We start from the raw sequence: 22625 nt of genomic DNA on the forward strand, positions 1-22625 counted from the left end.
TCCATCCTTTAGAGATGATGAGCACCTCTAGGTTGATATTGGACAGCTGATATCTAGAATATCAGGCACTTGGATGTTACCAGATTCACTTGCAGGGTAGAGCACTAAGAGAGAAAACCACTTTTTCTTACTCTGTTATCTCCTGTGTATTTGTACTGGTGAAAGACTAAGGAGTTAATATTCAACAGAAATCAGTGCTTAATTACAGCCTACAGATACTAATAGTACAAATAGTATAGAACACTAGAATGATACAGCTGGCAAAGACAATAATTGATGTATTCATTCTGAAAATGCTCCTTTGTACCTACCAAGATAGAAATCCCAACGTCCTCTCTCCTCCTTAGCTGGTAAAACAGCTCCCTCTACTGAAGCTATGTCAGAAGTCTCGCCTGTAACAACCTGTGCTTCAGGTTCTTTGCCAAGAGCATATTTATGAGCTACTTTTAAAGAACAAAATAGATGTTTTCAAGGCCAGGTGAGATGGTGAACAGATAAGGGGAAGACTTTTTGTCTTTCCACTTGCACCATATCCCAGCTGTTGACAGAGGTGGCACAATTCACCATGACCATTCTCTTATACAAGAAAATAGCAGTATCTCAATGCTTTTATCACAGTAGTTAACAAAAACCAGACAGCTATTTTCAGTAACACACTGAAGAGATGTCTAAATTTTATTTTTAAATGTGGGTAAAATATGTGAGATGAAGAATTTCGGAAACTGAAACCTGTTCAGAATAGAGACGAAAGTATTATGAATGGAGTCTGGCCTTGCATTCTAGAGACCAGAAAGCCATTTTCTGGCCATAGGCTGATTGCTTCACGTCCCTGGGATGGGTTCAGTATTCCCTTGGCAAACAGGGATAATATGAGGATAAGTCCTAATGACTGTAGACTGCTTAGAAGCATTAGTGAATGTGATTTTGAGAAAAAGCAGGCCCACAACAACCTCAACTAGTCTCTCAGTAGTAAAACATTGATGATAAGTATTGGCTTACTCCATTAAAAAACTTAGACCCTAACCCTACTGTTGCTTTAATATGATTGGATTTTCAAGAGCATTCACTGAAAAAATATGCAGACAGGAGTTTATACTTTACCTAATCATCATGGTAATTCTCTGCAATATAAAAATAGACATTAGTTTTCAAACTGTCTTTAACCTATGATGTGGATCTCCTTGGTCAAATTTATAGAAAGACTTAAAAACAAAAGAGATAGATAGGAAATGTGTCCTGTATCTGATTATTCCCTCCCTTTAGTCACGGTGCCTTGTTATAAAAACTAGCTGAAAAGGTTATAATTTCATTTCACTGCAAAGTGAAATAAAGAGCTGAAAAAAAAATACTGCATTATGATAACTCTGCAAAAAATATTTGGAACTGTCATTGTTTCAATCAAAACATTTCAACATTCAGAAATGAAAACATTTCATGTTTTTCTCTGCCTGATCTTATCTGAAATACTTTGTTGAAATTACACAGAAAATGGGATCTGGAATACAAAAAGATACATATAACCATATGGTGGCAGATAAATGCTTTGAAATGCTTTGAGGCAGTTCAACAAAATGGAATAGTCTGTACTTTTTGCAGAACAAACTCAAAAAGCTGATTTTAGTTTTCCTGACTCAAAGATGATAAGTTTTTAAAGATTTCTCAAAATATTGGTATGGAGTAGACCTTTTCTTATGCTTTCTGGCTGGGTCTCTAGCAAGTAGAGGAGCCAGATCACTGTCTTCTTGCTGCCCTACCACAACTGTGATCAGTTGTAATACTATGCTTATGATAGGCTGGCAGCTGACCCAGGGAAACCTCAGTCTGCAGATGTGTTGGAGAGTGTTGAGAGAGCAGAGCCTTTGAAAAGAAGGGATGGAAAGCCTTAGATGAAATTCTGGGACTTCAATTGTTTGTGGGGTGTGAGATGTTCTTGACAGAGACTGATAAAAGAGAAATAAACAAAAAACATGTGGCTGCCTTCCTATGTCTCTTTCCATTAACAGAGGTTCTGTGGGGATTGAGAACGAAACATGATGCCAGCTCCTTGTGCCAGTTCTGGAAGGAGCTGAAAAGAGGCGTGTATCTAAAAGCTGGGACATCTTGTGTTCCTCACCTTTTAGTCTGTCTAGGTGAAAAGTATTGCAGGTGCCTCTGGGCCTCATTTACAAATAGTTCCAAATCAGTTTTGCAGGAAATGGCCCCTCAAGTGCAGAGCGCAGAAGGAGAAGGTGTTAGGAGGATAGCAGTACTGGTTCATCTTCCAACCTGGCAACCAATTGTTAGACATCCCTTCCCAAACACAACTTCTGGGGGAGGAGGAGATCGGATACAGCAGCAGCTCCCCATCACTCAGGCAGGCTCACTGGGACCAGGGCAGAACAGACCTAGAATGAGGGGAGAAGTACACCAAAGATTCTTGGACAGAGCAAGGCATCTATAATATTATGTGAGTGTGTGAGAGGAAAAAGATGGAAAATATGTTTGCAACCTCAGGACTAATGAGGCTTTGGAAAGAACAGATGTGAGCTGTCAATGCAGAGCTGGAGTGGGAACAGAAGAAAAAGGCTGTTGCTAAAGAAGTTTAGGAGAGAAGACAGACAATGGGGAAAAGGGGGAGGTCTTTAAGCGGGAGGAAGGAAAAGGAGACAAGAAATAAAAACTCAGTGTGGGAAGAAAAGGAATAGGGAGTCTGAGAGGTTAAAAGAGAGATAAAAAAGGGGATTCCTTGAAGAAAGAGCTGCATGAATATGTAATGCAGTTTTCTGATTTGATCTCCAGAGCAAATGAGTTTCCCTACCAGTTCCAACTAGCTGACAGTATAAATTATGTGCAGGTAGCTGATCCTCTCCGGGACCTTCCTAATTGATCAGGGAGCCTCAGTTGGGCCTGTTAGCTTAAGCTGTTAACTCCACAACATTGCTATGCAGACACAAGTCCAGTGTGGGGCAACTGTGAATAAAAGTTTGAGTTAAGTCTACAGTGAAGATTTACTCTGTGCATTTACAGACCATTTACGGCAATGTGACAATGATCTCAACTGGAACTATGGGCTCCTAATGTAGTGCAGGTAATACTTAAAGGAGAAAAAAATGTTAGAAAGGGAGGAGAAATGAAGTTATGCTTTTGTGGTCCTTGCAGCAAATAAATGGGTAATAAACCTTACATTTCTTGTGCTACTGGTTTTGACCCAGAGAGTAGCTAATGAAGCCTTATTTTCTGCTTGAATGCAAGGAACAGACTTGCTGTTGGACTTGCAGAAGGTCATTCAGTGATGCTGGTGATTCATGGTAGCAGGACAGTGGTCTCCTGAGAGCAGTCCTGAAATCTGAATTTGCTAACTGGAAATAATGATATTGTGGTGGAAGACTCTCATCTGTTGCCAGAGACTCTCAGCGGAAGCTTGTTCCAAACCATGTTTACCACAGATGTCTCCTTTCCTTTCTCTCACCAAGATCCTTTCCTGGCACATAAACATGAGAAGGATCATGCAATTTGCCACTTCTCTTGTACAAACAATAAAAATCTTGGAAATTCTGACTTTACCCAGAAGAGGCTTTAGGGGACACAAATGAGCTCTGTTCACCTCAGTAGTGATTAAGTATCAATAAAAGTTTTATTTATGTGAAGAAGAACTTACTGACAGCTAGACCCATATTTGAACCTCTCCAACCTCTGCTGGAGTCCATGAGAGCTGAACTCAGGCTCCTTGTTCCTGCAGAGGCTGGGAGGTTGTGGAGACATTGTTTGTGACAGACACTGGGGACAGAACACAGTTAGGGACTTGGAGGACACTGCAGAAGGAATGTGAGAGTGTATGACAGGCTTCTCTTCTCTGCAACTTTTACAAGATGTTGTAGTGTTCTACTAGCTTATCTTAAACAGAATCAAATTAATGGTGCAAAACCTTCAAATGCTTTGAAATGAAAACTGCTTACAGTGTCCCATTTAGCTTGTTTTGATCACTGTTGAAATCTAGCAAGAGGTTACTGCCTCTGAAATTCAAAGTGATTCGGAACAGAACCTGAGAAATATTCCAAATATTAAAAACAACCTCCTTTTGTTTCTCTGGTGCTTACTAATGCCTGCCATGGAAAAGTGTGCAAGCCTTGCTCTGACATTGAATGTCAGCAGCTAGCATCTTTATGATAGTCCAGTTCTTATAAAAAAAAAGACTTGCTCCTCTTATCTCCTTTAGCAGTAATACAGACTTAGAGAGATTTGGTTTGGTTCTTGGGGATTTTTTTTGTTTGTTTTTTTTCGATGGGAAATGAGAGGGGCAGTTGGGCAAAACTTCTATTTTAAGGTCATAAGAAGGAAGTTGGCTTTCTAAAGCAATTAATTGGTACCCAGAAGAGCAGATTTTGTGTCGCAGGTCTACCAGATCCTTCTTCTCAGTGACTTACCGCAAAGTACATGGTGTTCTGACTCAGAGACGTAGGCTACAGAGATTATCACCTGCTTCTGTCTGCTTCCCTTCTCTGCCTTGAAGATTTCTTACCCCTTGGAGAGTCCTTACACCACTATGTGAGTAGCTTAGCTGATCCTGAAACATGTGCTTTATTGTTGCAAGTTAGCATGATTTATGGACAAAAACCAAAATCTCTGTTGGTTTCCTTGATATACCAAACTATAATTTGTAGTGGTTCAGGATGCTAATTTCTATCAGCTTAGCTGTCCATGCTGTATGTACATCTGAGAAACAAATAAGTTGGACAACTCTGTCTCTTATTTTAATCTATCTGTATGTTTGTGAGTTGAGACCATCAGCAGGAATGCTTCCATCTTTCTAGGGCTGACTAAAAGTTGGTATTATTCAGTCTATATTTGACTGAAGATTTTTTTTTTACTCAGCTCTTTCACAAAAATATTAATTTTCAAGAATCTCACTGAATTCCAGGAGCAATGTTGCCTCTGTTGATGTAGAGTGTGTTACACTTGTTTTACCTCTATGTTCCCATAAGACAGTCTGATCTGCTCATAGCTTAGAAACTAAGACTGAAGTCTTAGTCCTATTTCCTCCTATCTCAGTAGCTAACAGGGAGTAGCTGTACTTGTGCTTTCCCAAGTACAGGAATAATAGGAAATTTTATTCCACAAGAAAACTGGGTATTTTGTATTCTTTTCTCATCTTACTGGAATGAAAAAGTGAAATCTAGAAAATTGCTAGTGGAAATACAAAAAAAAAAAAAAAGAGTGAGTTTCTTAAAATGTTTCAGTAGTTTAAAAGCATTGCTTCACTTTGATTTGTTAAAATTCTTGCACTTTGTACATATAAATTAAATTTAAAAACAAAATTTCACATTATGAAGAAAAAAAAGTTAGTCACACTTGCACATATTTTGAGGTTTCCCTCCGCCAAGCGCTGTTGTTTTCCAGCAAAGTTGCTTCATTAAGAAAATATGAACAACCTTTAGAACATCATACCTGTTTTTCCTCAGGACTGGAAGAAGATGACAAGGCTGTTCACAGTATATTCTCCTCCTTTGCACATTAATGTCTTCTTTTCAACTATGGCCTTGGAAAATCAGGCTGAAGCCTACGTAAAGCATCCAGCAGAAGGCTGGGTGATGTAGAGGGTGTGGTAGCCTGCAGCGTTCAGAAAATAATCAGCTCATGTCCTCAAGCATGAAATTTGATTATCCTCTCTTTCTCAGACCACATCACTGCGGTTATGTCTAGCCTTTTAAAAACCCTGTCTCAGTGCTTAGCTCTGTGCCCCCTGCAGCAGTGAACACCACCATCTGACTATGCGTTGTATACAATAATCTCCCTTTAGATTTATGTCACAAGCCATTGAATTTCATTGACAGCCGCAGTTCACATCTCATGAAATGGAGTGAAAGGATGTCAGGAATGCATGTTGATTTTCTTCTCCTCTGTAACTATGAATTTTTTTTTTTGATAGAATTCTCCCCTTTTCTAGAATGAATAAGCAGAACCATACTTTTCCAGTTTTCATCCCGTATATGGACTGGATTTACCGAACAGTGGCTTACAGGGAAAAGTGAGAAGGCGAGTGAGGGATGGGAAAGCAGTTATCAATTTCCTCTCGCTGAGTATTTATCAGTTCACTGAAGCCCACGGAGCTGTTTATCTTTTACAAACAGATGACTACCCGGGACTTTGTAGAAGGCAACATGAGATGATGATAACCATGCTGCTTTGAAAAAAATCCAAGAGAACTTAATGTCAAAGTAAGTCAGCATCTGAGTCACATTAGCAAAGACACATCCAGTTCCCAGTTGGAGAAGAGCATGTGTTAGCCATAGCTTATAAAGAAAGAAATCTCAGATGCAAGTGAAATAGTTCAGCACTTGCAAAAGAAAGCTAGGAGGAAGGAGCATGAAAAAGTAAGCCATGGCAGGAGTATGTTATATTCTACCACCTGCATTTCTGGCTGCCTTCAATTGCCTAAACCGTTTGACATGAATGGAAAGTGCTTTTGAGCACCAGCAAAACAGCAACCACAAAGATTTCCAGGCAGATGTTAATGGACTTTGTACTGAAAGCAGTGAATGGAAATACTAGGAGATGTGGAGAAATTAAAAGTAGGGACACTGGAAAAATAACTCCCCCTTCTACTCTGCCAGCGTACACCTTACATGCTGGAAAATCAGTAGTCATTTTTAAGCATGATTGTCACCTTTTGAAGGCATTAGTACAGCTCCATTCCCCTGCAACATAGCCATCTCACAATTTTTAATGCTTTTGTTCTTTCACATGAAGTTAGGTGATAATATAACGCTATGTAATACTATACAAATTCCCATTGTACAGAGAACTGATATACTTTGAGCTGCATCCCAAGCATGATGCAGCTAAGACTCAGTGTTACAATGTCTACCTTAGATGACAGGTCATAAAATGCAATTACAGTCCTGAATTAGGTGATCAGACTCCCTACACAATGCAAATTGAGCTGGAAGTCTAAAAATGTGTTTTCTGTTCTGCTGTCAGATCTGCAGCAGAGCTGCTAGGCTGCACAGTAACTGAAAGGGATGAGTAAGGTCAAAACTGTGCTTTCGAAAGAGTTAAACAGCTAAGTGTGAACTGGAGCAAGACTCCACTGGCATATCAGACAGCCAATATCCATCTGTCCCCTTGCAGTGATATTCCACCATGCAGGTTGGAGAATGCCTAAGTGGTGAATCCTACAGTTATGCCAGATTGCGCAACAGTACCATAACAAAAAACAGTTTAATGAGAGAAAAGCTGTATCATGCTGTTTGAAAAGCTTGTTCAAATTGTAGTTCATACTCTCCATGTTATTTCTCTTAATTTTCCTAGTAATTTCAATTTTTTAATTGTTTTTTTTTTAAAAAAAAGTCATTTAAAAATAACTATGAAGCTCTCAAATATACTTACCTGTATGTCTTTTATACTTTTCATTTTTAAAGATTGAAAACTTTTAAAAGATGTCTTAGTACAAGGTGCATATATGGATTCAGATTATTTAGGAGACAAATGAAAGCATTTCAGCTGGACTGTAAGAATGTCCATGATATGTGGATAGAGCTGGTAAGTACTTCATGTTTGGCAAACTGACATCTAGTTAGTACCACCCTTTGCAGCTCTGTTAAAGGATAAAGGATTCAGAGAAAGGTTAGGTTGGGCTTCTCAGGGGATACACATTTGTATTCTTTAGCAGCATTGAAAAGATTTGTATTTGCTCTTACTGAAATGGGAGTTAAACATAAGTGGACTGGGTTACCCTCAGAAAAGACAGACATTGTTTATCACTTCAGCACTACATGAGAATAAAAGCCAAAAAAGTAATTTGCAAGTAGAAGCCAGAAGATTGGCAGAACATGTTTTTTGTTCTTCTCTGAAGATCTGAAAAACTTGAGCACTCTTCTATTGCTCTGGCCTTTGGCTGCAGTGGAGGTGATTGTTAATCTCAAATAGCTTCTTTGTATTAGGAAATAGGTCAGTCACAGAAATATTCCAGAATCCCTCCTAATTTACACCCTGCTACTCTGATTCCGTAGCCCATTGCCTATTCCTTCTTAATGGTCTTTCTCTTCCTCCTCTTTTCTGGTTTTAAATTTTCATACTTGAGTAACGTGACATTAAAAATCAAGTCTTTGATATTTGACATCTGGCATTTTTAAAAAAATGCCATTGTTTGGATAGTTTTAACAAGTTAAAGGAGGGAAAAGAAGCCTTACTTATTGTGTTTCTATCCTCCATCCAGTGCTGTGATGCTGTTAGCATTTATGTGTTCCTGCCTAAAATATCTTTATGCTTTTTCTTTATATGTTTCTGAGATAAGTAATAATTCTCTCTCCAGAGGAATCACACAAAATCTCTCCCTTATTGTTTCATTGTGGGGTCTGCAATCCTCACAGATTTTACAGGTTGTGCTTATTAGGAGGTATGGGCTCTCTGCATAAAAGCCTAGTGACTGCTTTGGTTTTCAACACATTTCTCTTGACATAATATCCCCTGAAGATGGGTTATGTGTCCTCTTGTGCTCACAAGCCAAAACTATTTCTATTCTATCCACTTGGACGACTTTCTCATGGTCTGCTTTTTTCCTGTGTGCAGATTTCCACAAACAATTTTCAATACAAAGGAAGAGAAACAATAGTATTTTAAATGGATCAGCCCTCCTTTTCTATGGAGATTAGTGAAATCCCTGTGTTTCTAAACTGTTTTACATGTTGATCTCAGTATAATGCTTAAGTTCATATACAAAGAGGCACAAGACAAGTTAGTAAATAATAAAGAGATGCATAGCGCTCTCTTAAATTTATCTAGACAGGACAGCAGGTGGGTCCTGTTACTGCCCCCCGGTATGTAAAAGGGGTTATGTGTGCTTCTGAAGCAAATCAAAATCATGCCAGAACAAAAGAGTCCTGAAAGAGAAGTCAGCTCCAGTTGGAAGTTTAAGTTTGTTCTTATGTAATTGAAACTGGAGCAAAGAGTTGGAGAGGTATAAATTGGATTATATTCATGGTGTGTGCTGTAATGGGGCAGCATTGGCAAATTGTTCTCTCATCTTTTGCCCTGTTCTGACTCATCATTACAAGAGACTAACTGTATTGCATGAAACAGTATTGCTTGGGAAAAAAGTCTATCCCATCAGTCCTGTTTCAGCAACAGAACGATTATCGACATGGTGGTATGCTGGGGAGAGTAAAAGCAAGCTTCAGCAGTAGCATGTGTGTGTCATAAGACAAAGAACTAACTTGAATATGATGTTGTTTATCATGATCAGTAAACAAGAAATTTATTGTTAAGAAATTGCTTACCAGAACCTCTGCACTCTGGAAATTTCAAGGTAATCATTGCCCACACCAGCTTGACTTTTTCTAGGCTTTATGGGGTTAGGTTACAAGCATGGAAACTTTCATGTGTTGAGTATGCAATGGGAGAACTCTCTTATTGTTCCTGGAACACAGCAGAAAAGCATGCTGAGAACTGGAAGAACAACTTAGCAATAAAAAAGGTGAATACAACAAATAGTTCCCAGGGTATGAGCTTTCAGGCAAAGCAAATTAATTTTTCATCCCATCTGGTCTGCAAGTAATGAGTGAACCTCTAAATAACCAGAGTTTGGTTAAGAATTCAAAAACTGGAATCTCCCTGAAGTCACGATCATATGACTCTGTGCTTTATCTCCAGAATGCCTATTCTCACAAAACCCAAGCAGCACAGCCCTCATTAGTATATGGTACTAGATTAGTTCCTGAAACTAGAAGGACAACAATTACCACCAAAAAAAAAAGAAAAAAAAATTAGCACCATCTGCTGCAGTCTCCAGGTTGTCTTTGAACATTTCTTCTAGCATGCTGAGTGAGGTTGTGATAATGTTTGCGCGTGAGGTCTGGTTAGACTCCATTCCACAGCTTGGAAGGCTGTCTTGGAGCAGGTATTGCATTTAGACTTGATCCTGGAATTGTATCAGAGTGCATCACTGGCAGAAACTGTTAGCTGTGTGGAAAGTGGAAGGGCTAAGCAAAGAGATCCTGGCATAAACAAGTGCAAAATCAGTATTACTGACCAGAATTATGAGTTAGCAAGCTGGAAAAGCCTGACATTTCTTTGGGCATGTCTAACTGGCATGTTTGCTGCAGATAACCCAAGCTGCCACTGACTTGGCCAGAGAACACAAGACTAATATTTTCCTTTGTATAAACTGTTCCTGAGCTTTTCTCCCAAAGTATTGGAACATGCTTTTCTTCAATATAGGCTGGCATGACTTCTTTTTCCATCTGTTTGGGGGAGAGGGGCAGGATGGAATAGATATTTTTATTTCTAAAAATAAACATCTCAGTTACACAGCCAAAAAATTGGAAACCTTCACTCAACAATAGTATTTAGAGTTTCCATTTGCTTTGGCTTCCTCCTCTAGATTCCAGTGTTGTGAAAGAGTATTTGCTATTTGAGCAGTACATGTTTATCTGAATGAAAGCTTATCATGCCAGCCCAGGCAGTCAGCAGAGTCCGCCCCCCCCTTGGTGAGAGTGAGATCTGTTGGTTTAAAGAACAAAGTGTGGTAGGAGGGACTGCTCTCCTTAGGGCATAAAAGATCACAAGGTAGAGAATCCAAAAGAGAAGCAGATCCCCAGGGCAGCCCCTGTAGGTCATCATAGATGTCTGCCCTTCCCTTGTGCTTGCTTTTTTTCATGTAAAGGCTGCTGCTTTGGCAAGTGTGTGGAATGAGATGACTGGTGGCACAATGACAATTGCAGTTGTAGGCGCTATCATCTGCCACCTACTGAACAGTAATTAATAAGGTCTGCCCTGAACAATGCCACTGGCTTGTCGAATACTGACATGTGCAACAAATTCTGAAGGGAAGAGACACTCGGTCTGGGGTCCCACCCATCCACTCCCCCTCCTCCTTCTCCTCTTCTCACCCTACTTAGAAGCATTCTTTTTTCCCCCTTTTTTTCTTTTTCTTTTTCTTTTTTTTTTCCCACAGTAAAGGTTACAGTGTATAAAAAGTTATTGCAAAACGTTTAGTCTCTTTGGTCTATGTTTCAAACAATGTCATGGACTTCATTGGTGTGGTATAATTAGAGCTCGATTCTGAATTGACAAAGAATGAGACTTATTTGTTTATGTTGATACTTTGCAGCTCTAAGATTTCTGTATGTTGCTGAAAATCACTGGTTGCTTCACTTTGTAAGTGCAGCTTTCTTTGCTCAGTAATCACCTTATCTGTATTTTGTCACATTGTTTTCAAGTTTCATTTTACTACAGTTCTTCAAGAGACATTATTAGCCAGAAAAAAAGGAAAATATTTATTCTGTTTAATCTGAGGGAATCATTGTATTGCTGCTGGCTCGAAACATTCAGAGACATACACTATTTTTAAGTAGCGATCCATTAAATTGCTGTCATATTTTCAAGGTAACTGCTGTATGACACTGCCAGATCTGCATTCAGTTCAATTAATGCTCATCACATAGTGGGGTAAACCGGGTAGAACTCCCCTGAGCTTGGTGTGGTTATAATTTTCAGAGAGCCTAAACTGATATTTCTACAACTGAATATGATATTCAATATGAGTTCTGCTATGGCGTGTAAATTTAGATTAAATTAATCACTTACTAATATCTAACAACCCAAATAGGCTAAGAATTGTATTGCTTTACAGATGTGAAACTCAGAGCAGTATTAAATGTGTATTTATCTCACACAGTACTGTGGTATTGCCCTACACAGATAGACCAAGCCAGCAACATTTGAGCAAACTTCAGGGACCAGAAGCAATAAAGCCATATAAAAGTGGCACTCAGTTAAACTATCATGCTGATTGATAGCCTTCATAGCCAAATTACAGTCCAGTATTGGGCTATGTTACTGTAAGGATTACACTGCATCATTTAGAAGCACTGGCTTGTATGGAGATGGCTGCATTTTATGGTGTAAACATCTCAGGATTGTACAGGCTACTGCTAGACTGGCTGATAAAATGCAGATGAGCAAGCACATTAAAGCACAGCCGGCTCCTTGAGCTGACTACATTACATGCATCACTAGGACCTCGGTTGCTTGTAGTTCAGTGTGACATAAACACATAGAAGGTCAAACATGGGCTGCCTACCTCCTACCTTTGTTCTCTTAGTGAACACAGTGATGATGCTTTTCTAGGCAGAATACAGTGGCTAACTTTTCTTCTTAATGTGAAGCATACTTGGGCTCATGCTGAGGGTTAATGATGTTCTAAATTTATTTCCCCATCATAGCGTAGCCTTAGTACAGGGATATGCCCAAACACTTTAAAGAGGAATTGAATTTAGTCTTTAATACAGGAAATTCTTCATGTATTTATCTAAAGCAAATTTGAGTGTGACTGTAATCAAATTTACATCTATTCTTAATCATGCTGCAATTTTCACTTTCCATTAATTTTATCAGTTATATCAGTTGTAATTTTATCAGATGAGTCCCATGAAATTGTAGACAATGTGCATTATGTGATAGCTGCTTTGTAAGATCTGGAGATAGATGCTATTGACCCACTTCTGTGGAATACAAGACTGGAGAAGAAGGAAGAGACTTCCCGCTTCTTCCTACCAAAAGTGGATATAGATAGGAATTAACTGTCCTGAATTTGGCCACTTAGGATGAAAGTGAGAAAGTATATTTTATATATGTGCATACATATATATATGTGTGTGTGTATGTGTGCACATTTTCTTTTGTAGCAGTAGTGACTTATGAGAAGATTCTGGAAACTTGGCACCTTTCCTTATCCCGGGCCTGGCATTGTGCCCACTCTGTATTTAGAAGGAGTAAAAAGCTTTTCAGTTTCCCCAATCCAATTCATTATGCAGCGGTGCACAGGTTGCCACATGTGTGCTGTTACAAAGTCTCATGCAGATGGAAATAGACCTTGTCACAAAGTATAGGCATTCATCACTGCTGATGCTGAGCTTCCCCACTCGCAGAGTGATTAGCTGTCTTGAAGTTCATTTACAAACTGATCAAAGCCATGAAATGGGGCTGGCTGCCTAATGCCTGTTTATTCCCTAATGCCATTTGAAACAAGTTGGAAGAAGACCAAAGGGTGAAGATTTTTTAATAACACAGGTAAGAAAGGCCTCCTACTCTGAGATTTGTAAATCCCTTTTTCACTAGAATAAAAGGCAACTTTTTTTTTACAATCGCATTTTCGATCCACATGGATCCAGCATATCAAAAAAGCCTCCCAAACCTGAGATTAGATAGTATGTGATCAGGCACTACTCAGAGCAGCCATTGACTGCATAAAACATGTGGGAAGTCCTTAGAAGTTGATTATTTCTCATGATATCTGGAATAGTACAAGTGGCTGGACTGGCTCTTTTTTTTTCTCTTTCTGATCTGGACAGTGCTAGGAACTTGCAACTTCCCTTGAGTTCACTAAGGTGCTAATGGAATATAGGCAGGATTTAAATCTCTGGTTTGAACTGAGGAACTTTGAGATTTATGATTATTCACCTCTGAAGACTGTATGTCCAGGAAAATAGGCAATGGAGGAATTGAAACTTTCACAAAAAAAAGGGCTGCAGTGTCACTTAGAGTAGTAACAGGCAATCTCTCTGTTAGCAACAAGAAGGGTTATGCTGAGTAATGCTATACTGACCTAATCCACCTCCTCAAATGTGAGTTAAGTGTTAGTGTTTTTTTCCTAGATCTTTTTTGGTTGTTCAGTTTGCACAGTACAATCAAATAATTGTTGTGACAGCAGACAGAATAATACATACAGCAGAGAAATCCAGAAACCTTTTCATACTAAGAAGATACCATGCCTTTCCCTATTTGATGGTGCCATGACACAGCAATATACCACCTGCCTGCATTTCACTCAGATGGATGGAGACTCCAGTTTTTTCCGGTTCTGTTCTACTTGAAACAGTGTCTGCTCAAATAGATTCTGTGCCTCATCTTGGCAGCTTGGAAAAGCTTGGTTCAAAGGGTCCCTTTTTTGTTAATAATGATTCTTTTTCATTGCTGTCTCTATGGCCCCTAGTTCCAGCTGGAGTCTGAAATGGAAGTACTGTGTTAATGCTCCACAGCACAGGCTGGGGTTTTCCAGCCCAGCCAGATGCTTTAAGTCCTGGAAGCCTTGCAAAAGAGCCTGCATGTATCTGCCAGTTCAGTTGTTGCTTGGTTGTCTGCAGCTGTGGAGGACTGGCTTTGATGGTCTGGATGCCCCCTACCAGTCCTGTGTTCACACATTCAGATTAAGATAGTTTGGTTGTGATTTAGACAGACAGAAAACTTTTTTAGATACTTTCCCAAATTTTACCCTACCCTATTCACATAAGATTAATACTGGCAGGTTGCAGTGTATCCTGAGAATCGTATGGCACAAAGCTGTAAAGGCCAATGCTGGAAGCAGATTGTTGCTTGAAGGGGAAGCAGTGGCTGTGCATTCTTCCTTTTTGTACTAAAATGGTATTAAACTTTACAAACTATTTTTTTCTGGGTAGCTGATTCCCCTCTTGTGCCAGATACTTTATGCTGGTCAATGTACTGAGGAGGCAGAACTCTGTCTTTTACATGCTTTTACACTTGCAAAGAGAGGGCTAATGATAACTGCATTGAGTGCTTTATTTATCCTCACTGTTCTTGCATAGGTCAGTACTCTGGCTTGTGATATGAGCTTGGTACAGAAAAAAACCTACTCTTATTTCTTTATTCCAACATTTTTTTGCATCTTTTATCCAACAACATGTCAAGTGTCATGCTGCTGCTGCGTGTAAGGTGAAAAGAGTGTGACTGCTGATTTGTCAGATAACACGAGAGATAAGTGAGTATGAGCTAAGAGCTGTAGACATCGGTAGTGCTAAGTTCTGTTATAAGTGTACAACTTACAGGAGAGAGGTAAAAAAGAAAGCAAACATCTTACTATAACCCAAGTCTAGGTAGGAACAGGGAAAAATTATTTGTGCCAGCCCTCCTCCTCTCTCTCCACTTTCCTCCTACTGTTTTAGTACCAAATATAACCCAAACCTTTGGAGTGTCTCAGCTATTGGAATAAGATGTTGTTTCATGTCTGGTTTCCATCTGGGTCTGGAGGCAGAAATGCCGTAATACCACAAGACAAGCCTCTTGCATGCTACTTCTGATCATGGACAGGAATCTCGCCTGCCCCCCAGGAGGGCGTAGATGTGTTACAGGATTAGCAAGCATCTCCCAGAGCTCTGGGAAGTAGTGCAGTGTCAGGCCATTAGCTGCCTAGTCTGTACTTTCTTGGTTACAGGACACATGCAAACTTTCCCAAGCAAATCTATGCAGCATATGAGGGCTTTCCAAACACAGAACTGGGCCAGCTCGCGGCAACTTCTGTGAGCAGATCATGAAAAGTATTGCCTAAAATGCTCAATAAAGGTGTGTGGATCTTGGCTGTTCTCAATGGTCTTCCAATTAACAGCTCTCCCTGTATGTTATTTTTAAAGTCACAGACAAATATATTAACATACGAAAGAGGACCTTTGCATGAAAATAAAAATGGTATTTTTGAAAATATGTGCAAATCAGTCCAAGTTTCATGGAGTATGAAGATAAGAAGTAAGAATGTGTTATGAAGATAAGTAAGAATATGTTGTGATGTTGGTTACGTTTGTTAGTTTAAGAGCATTCTTTGGGCTTCTGTATACAGCAGCAAAATCCCTCAGTTCTATCTTCCCTTACCCTGACAAAGTGCCCTCATTAAGGGATTAAAGATGTTATTGCAATACTATTCATAATGTATACACTTTGCAGCCCCTCACATCTGTTTTCTGCAGTATTTATCTAATCATCAACACCCTTATTCATATTTGCCTTAGAGATAACAGGGCAGGATACCAAAGGATTCCTGGTCTTAGAGGAAATGACAGAGGGTTGGTGTAATGCACTAATTAAAGACTTCAAGGCCAGAGTAGAGAAATCCAGAATTCTGTGGTGTGGAGAGACGCACAGGATATGCAGCACTGCCCCGTGTATAATGGCACAGGAGCGATCAAAGCCACTTCATAGTTACATCCCAAGGAATATGCCTCTGCCAGATTACCCAGCTTTTAATAAGTGGCCAGTGTTTGCAGCCACATGTTAAGGGAGATGACAGGTTCTACTTTGCATGTGAGGAATTATGAGCAAGCCGGGCAGCTCGTGAGAGCAGAGAGCTTGCTCTCAGTAAGGCACTGACAGGTCACATGTGAGTGAGTCAGACTTTGTTCTCTTCTTGCTGACCTGTCAGTCATTTGACCGTCCTGGGTTAAAGAGCTCTGATGGCAGAATAAAATACAGTATGAAGATGCAGTCTGTATTCTTTTCAGTATGTAATTTCAGATATGCCTTCCTGTATCACTTCTGCTGCTAATACATAGAGTAGAAGAATGTTCACATATATCATTTGTGATAGAACTGGGCTTAGTGGCCTAGATCCCTGAGTGGAACTTAGGTTTCATTTTAAAAATTCCCAGAGAAAGAGAATTATAGAAAATTTAACTGCAGAACAATAAACATACCTTATAAGACAACACTTTATATTTATTTCATATATCTGTTCCCTCTGACGTGTGTATGTGCTGCATAAAATGGATTAAATTAATACAGATGATCAAGTCAAAACTCATGAATTTAAAAGTTGGAATCATGGAATAAGAGTTCCCCCCCTGAATATTTTTCCAGTGTTATTTACTTTGTTGAAGCCAGTGGATAACAATGAAACTCTTCCACTGGAAATGCTGCAAGTAGTTCTATATGGCATCTAAATATCACTTGTGAAGCAAGAGTTAAATGAAACACAAGGAAAGATGTACAAGGAGAGAGTTAAACAGTAAGAATCTGTGTAATAAACAGTAGTTACAGAGTGTTGGCTCTTTTTGTGGCCAGTGTGACAAGCAATTTGAGCATCAAAAATAAAAGCTTCTGAGCTGCTAGACTTAATGAATTAGAGTCATACTCAGAAGGGACAACTGTAGCAAACTCAGACTCTTGTGAACTGACAATGGGATACTTAAAACAAGTGCAAGGACATTTCAGATGTCTAAATATTACCCAATGCTTTGTAGAGATCTCTATGGCAGAGAGTTTTAAAGAGACATTTGAAGAATTTTAAGGTCACATGCTCTGCTGCTTCATCTGGCTAATGTCACTAGGAAATCAATTCTAAACAAATGAGTGCTTAAGTGTGTGTTAAAAGAATTGAGAAGACTTGCCAGAATCAAAGAGATTCAAAGTTTAGAACAAGATGGAGCCTGAGCCTGCAAGAACAGTTTATCCAGCCTGCAGGCTACTGCAGCTTCTCTTTTTCCTGAGCATCTCTCAGCTGAGACAGACTACATGAATTGTTTTGGCAAACAAGTACTTTCTTCTGTTACAGACCAAAAGAATATCTTACAGAAGGGCATGTGATGGATCCCCTCAAAACTCATGTCCCATAGCAGAGTAAGTCCTAGTATGAGACTGGGGATGCATATTGCATGACCAGAATTCTCACATGCTCTGTGATGTTACTGACTGCTTGTTTGGAGGATGCTGGCCTCTGCTCACTCAATTGACATACTTGCAGTTACCCAACAGGCCCTGCCTCTCTAACTGGCTATCAAGCTTGTCTGCTTGGGAAGTTCCCATCTCCGCTTTAGAGCACTCAGAACATAAACCCATACAGAGCTTTTGTAAGCTTCTGTCACTGTATCAACAGCTCAGTTTGGTTATGAATTTAGGTAAGAGAACTAGCACATGATCATAGACTCCTCTGACTTGGAAGTTTAATAGAAGCAACTGGAACTGGCTACACGATAAAGCTTCAGTAGAAAATCTCTTTTGAGTTTGCTCTGAAGTTCTGCTTTCTTTCACCTTCTCCCCACACTATATCTCCTTCATTTATAGTGACTTGAATTAAACATCCCTACTTGAACTTTCCTGAACTAACAGAAGTTTTATAGTACAGATGAGAGCAGCTATTCAGACACATTCCTGTTTTCTGCACTAAGAAGTGTTTATCTGCCACAGTTCTCCCTCAGAAAGTGACCTGGCATAGTGGCATACTGAAAATTACCTTAAGGACAGGGAGTGGAATGACCTTAACAGAACTGGTTATAGTCCCAAATTAGAACCTCTGAATTTCAGAGGGGTGGACAAAAGAGACCCAGAGCTGGAACCCAGAGATGGGCTAGCAAACCGTCCCACTGCAGTAGGTAATGCTACTTCTAAATCTCCTCTGTATTTCCTGTCATCCATGCACAGGACCTCTGGAGATGGTTTACTTATGTGGAAGAACATGTTACACTAATTCTAGTTTGATTCTGATTCTCACAGAAGTGGATTGGGATTTCTACAGGTTTCAATATGACAAATGGTGGGGCTAGTGGTTCAAAAGAGCTGAATTCTGCACCTACTTTTTTTCCTGACTTCCCAGGTGATTGTGTGAAAGTCAGTTTACTAATTTCCTCTTTTTCTCTTTCCCTACCACTGAAGCAGGATCTCTTTTGTAAAACCCTTTAAAATCTGTGGATGAGAAGTGTAAGATACTGGTTCACAGTGGTGAGAATATGGAGTGTTATAGTTACATTATTAGCAAAGAAGGTGACTTTTTTTTTTAGTTTTCTGTATCTGAACTGAAGATTAGGACCTGATCAGAGATGTGATTAGTTAGTTTTTCACAACCTGGCTAGGTCTCTGTCCATCATGCCCTGACAGACCCAAGGCATTATTAAAGGGCAGGAGGCAGCTGCCTTATGTTCTGTTACTGTCTGGTGATCCGAGGAGAGACAGTGGCCAACGTGAATGACCATGATGAGCAGCACACCCTGCTGCCTGTCACAGTCACATGTTAATCAGGGTACAGTAATTTCTGAGAACATTAATAAATACAAATCACTCTCCAGGGGACTGCAATACATTATTTTACCTCTCAACAATAACAGACCTTATTATCTTGCAGGGAGAAGCTCCTGTCAGGGCAATCAAGGATGGCCACTTTTAATGAAGACAAATGATCTCCTTCAAAGGAGCGGCGAGCCTTGATTTGGCTTAATGGCTCACTACTATGAAGCATGGATTTAATCAGAGCTCCAGCTTCAGTCACGCATGGGCCTTGAAGTCAGGTAATTGGAGGCAGGTGCTAAATACAATTTAAATGAAATGTCTAGTTAATAAGGACAGTTTGAAACAAGCAATTTATACCCCTCCCCCAAGCCCCAGCCCTCTCAGGGACATGAAGGCAGCCAGCTGTGCTCAGGAACCAAATGACTTAATTTCTCAGCATTGCCTTTCTCACTCCCAAAACTGTGCTGCTACTTTTAGCTTGCCAGATGTCCCAATTGGAGTGATCCTCTTTTGGGTAAGATGGGCAACAAAGGGACTGTCAGAGCTTGGTATGCTTTCTTTTTTGTGCTGGAAGAAGCAGCTGAGCCAAAATCTAGACATAGATGTGGTCCATAAGATTCTGGCTTTTAAGCATCTCAAAGTCCAGGAAGGGAATGAGAAGGAACAGAATAGCAGAGTTTCCCTAAAATGCGTATCATTGTTCATCCCTAAACTGTGGATCTAAATGAGGGGGTTTGATTCTCCAGGCTGTGTTGTGTAGGTAGTTTTAGTTGGTCACAACAGCTATGTCAAATTTGGAGTATTTGTGACCCATAATGCCTCTCATAATCCAAACACCGTGGCCCCTTTCCTCCCTGCTAACCTGTTATGTTTCCTTACAAGAATACAATCACAGTTCATGTTTATATTTCTATCTTTTTTCTTTTTGGTGAGGATAGGGCAGGGAGGAGAGCAGATCCTCTGAACTTGTGGGTGCCAGCAAGAAACATTCCTAGAACCCATGAGCTGTGTGCAGTTCCGTTTAGAACCATGTAGGAATTGACAGTATCACTAAGTGTTATGCTTTAAAGGAAAGTCTTAAAACATTTGTGTTTTTATTTTTTTTTCCTTGAAAACCCAGCTCATGGAGTCGCGTGCTTATGAAGTAGGTGCTTATGGCTGGGGAAGAAAATCTGAACGTGTTATCTACAACAACAGCAACACCAACCCAACACCTCATTGAAAGAATAAATAGTTCTTTTAGAGTAAATCTCAACATTTTTAAGAAAGGCCTGTCTTATTTTCAGTCACTTGATGCCAGCAACGCTGAACCTTACAGAGAATATAGGGAATTATAGGAATTTCAGTGAATTATCACTAATACATTTGTCATATTCTAGATTTTCAGATATGAATCAACAGGAAAACAAATTGGGTTTCAAACTCTAATTATCAGTTACTTAGTATAATAAAAGCAATAGTATAGGTACCACAGGATCTCCCTTGCCCCTTTTAGGTCTTTCTGCCATCTCTTGAAATTAACTGTTAAAAGGAAGCGTATTCATAACAAAAACTAGATTTTACTTCTGAGGGAGAAAGTAATTAGTCACTGGATGTGGAAGTATTTTCCATTAGCAATTTTTTAAACACAGGCTGGAATACAACTATGCCTGTAGGGACTGCGTGACTGGGAGAAACACTTCACTACAGGGAGACTTCTATGAGTCTCATTTCTTACCCAAGGAAGTACACACAGACAAGCAAGGACCATTCATGCGATTAAGGAGACAGAGATCTCTACATGCTTTCTCAGAGTGGCATGTGCTGTTTTGCTTTGCAGTGGAGCTAGGCAACAGGGCTGCCTCTTTACAGCAGGATCAAAGTTATTAAAGCTGAGCCATGGTAGGTGCACCTATTTCTGGAAGCGTGACATGGCAGTGATACTGGAAATTGATTTCTCTCCATTAATATTTTGTTATAGCAGGACCATTCAAGATTAGTTGCCCTCTAACTAATCATTTTTAGAGAAGAATTAAAGTAATCCTTGGCTCAAATTGCTCATTGAACTGCTTGGAAACAATAATACTTCCTGGGGGCCTCTGCAGTTTTGTCTAGATTTCAGGAAACCAAAGAGGTTTTGGCTTTTCAGATACATTTTGAAATTCATTGTTGATTTTTTTTTCATTCTTTTCCCTTCATCTGTTTTTGTTTTTTTTTTTTTTTTAACTGGGAAAAAACGATGAGCTATAATTAACAGATGAGAAATAGAACAATCTTGAGAAGGCAAATGGATCAAGAAGAGAGTCAGAAGTAAAATATAGGCCTTTTAGATTAGAATTTAGTGTTCAGCTGATCAGAGTCCTGCTACTCTTGTGCTTTATGACTTGAATTCCTTCCAGTAGCCCCAAAGGTGTAAGATTTCCCACTAGTGACAAAACAATTAGCAGGTAAAATGTTCAGATGGCCTTTCAAATTTACAGCAACATGGATGTGATTGCAACTCAAGTAGCTGCAAAAGAGCTGCCAGCTATTAGAATTACTGAGTCTAGCTAAGTTGAGTACCAGAAGCAGTGGAAATTCGATAGGATCAGCTGCACCACAAACTGAACAAGGCTGACTGGTGTATGAGCAAGTGCACTGAGTCAGTTGTGGTCATGTCTGTCTGTAGTGGAGGAGAGAAGCATTGCTCTGAAGTGGCAGAGGTTTGTGCTTCCGATCCCTTAATAATTTCCTACTCATGTGTGTGTAGGTAGGGTTTGTTGTGGACTTGCATGACACTGAATGCTGATGAGAGGGAGAAAAGAAGGGTAATTTGATTTTGTACCAGAAGGGGACAGGTTACAATGTCTACCTTGCCTTTTAAATGTTGGATGTTTCTGTGTACCTGTCAAAGCAAGATGTTTATGTCAGGAAGACAAACTATTATTCTGTCAGAAAATGAAGCATTGGAAATGCTGTAATACTGTATTTAGTTGTTGGCCCAGCTGAGGAAAAAAGAGAAGTTCCCAGAAGAAGAGATGGAGTTTGTGATAACTGTATAGATCACTTTTGTTGATGTAGGGAAAAACAGTGGAGAGAAAGCCCAGACTGGGGTTGTATTTCCCCTCTCCTCCTCAGGAAGCAGAGTCGGGATCATGTAATCACGGGGCAGTGAATGGTTTGTGTGTGTTCTGTCTGCAGTCATGAACTATGTAAAAATATATGTACACAACTCTCAGAGACAAGTCACACCTTGATGATGAAGATATTCCAGTTCTAGATTGGAAGGTATTTTTGTAGGCCAGGAGGAGAAAGTAACACTGATAGCTGCAGTTGGCAGGAGACAAGACTAGGGTTACCTGCTGAGTCACAGAAATAACATAAAACTAACTCCTGAGCTGAATCACCCTGTCACTGTTGTCAGCTTGTCAGGGCACCACAGAGTAAGACCAAACTGTGTTTGTTCTTCTGCATGCCCTTGGCTGCTCTGTACAGTGTAGGGAGCAATGTGCCCTCCATTCCCAGCTACCCAGGACAAACAGGCTTTGCTATTCTTATGGTCAAGGATCTCTTCATTACAATGTCATTTGTGAGTGCTGGCACAAAAGAAACCAACTGCCATGCTTTCCTAGGAGCAAAGTTGCAGAAATAAGGCACTAGGCCAGAGGTTCGTTTATACTGATCAGGATTCATTTTCCCAGCTCTGGGAGTTGCTCACCATGAGGCCAAGTCATTTTGTCACAGTGTGTACTTCACTGTCTGTGAAAAGCCCAGAATAATGCTACCAGCTTCTCAGAAGTGAAATCATTTGAAGCCCTCTGTGAAAGGTGCTATACAAGCCCAAGTTGCTATAGTCAAGCCAGCACCAACAATACCTCATGGAATATGTGCCTTTCATGTTTGTTCTG

General features: G+C 39.8%; 2 long non-coding RNA genes across 3 annotated transcripts in view; one reads left to right on the forward strand and one right to left on the reverse strand.

Moving 5' to 3' along the window:
* Positions 1-663: 663 nt before the first annotated feature.
* On the reverse strand, positions 664-9495 carry LOC147600093 (uncharacterized). 2 transcript variants are annotated; one of them, XR_015259097.1, is made up of 2 exons: positions 9255-9495; positions 664-2384 (listed from the first exon to the last, which is right to left on the reverse strand). It is a non-coding gene; the product is annotated as an uncharacterized LOC147600093 (long non-coding RNA). The 2 variants fall into 2 exon arrangements; XR_015259098.1 differs by lacking the exon at positions 9255-9495 and adding an exon at positions 5425-5674.
* Positions 9496-12807: 3312 nt separating this feature from the next.
* The window catches only part of LOC147600094 (uncharacterized), a 34620-nt gene continuing 24802 nt past the window's right edge, over positions 12808-22625 (forward strand). Inside the window, exons 1-2 of the long non-coding RNA XR_015259096.1 lie at positions 12808-13047; positions 18875-19037. This is a non-coding gene — a long non-coding RNA (uncharacterized LOC147600094). The remainder of the gene's footprint in view (positions 13048-18874; positions 19038-22625) is intronic.

This window comes from Chlamydotis macqueenii, chromosome 7 (genome assembly GCF_036417535.1).
Source record: "Chlamydotis macqueenii isolate bChlMac1 chromosome 7, bChlMac1.mat, whole genome shotgun sequence".
Taxonomy (NCBI): Eukaryota; Metazoa; Chordata; class Aves; order Otidiformes; family Otididae; genus Chlamydotis; species Chlamydotis macqueenii.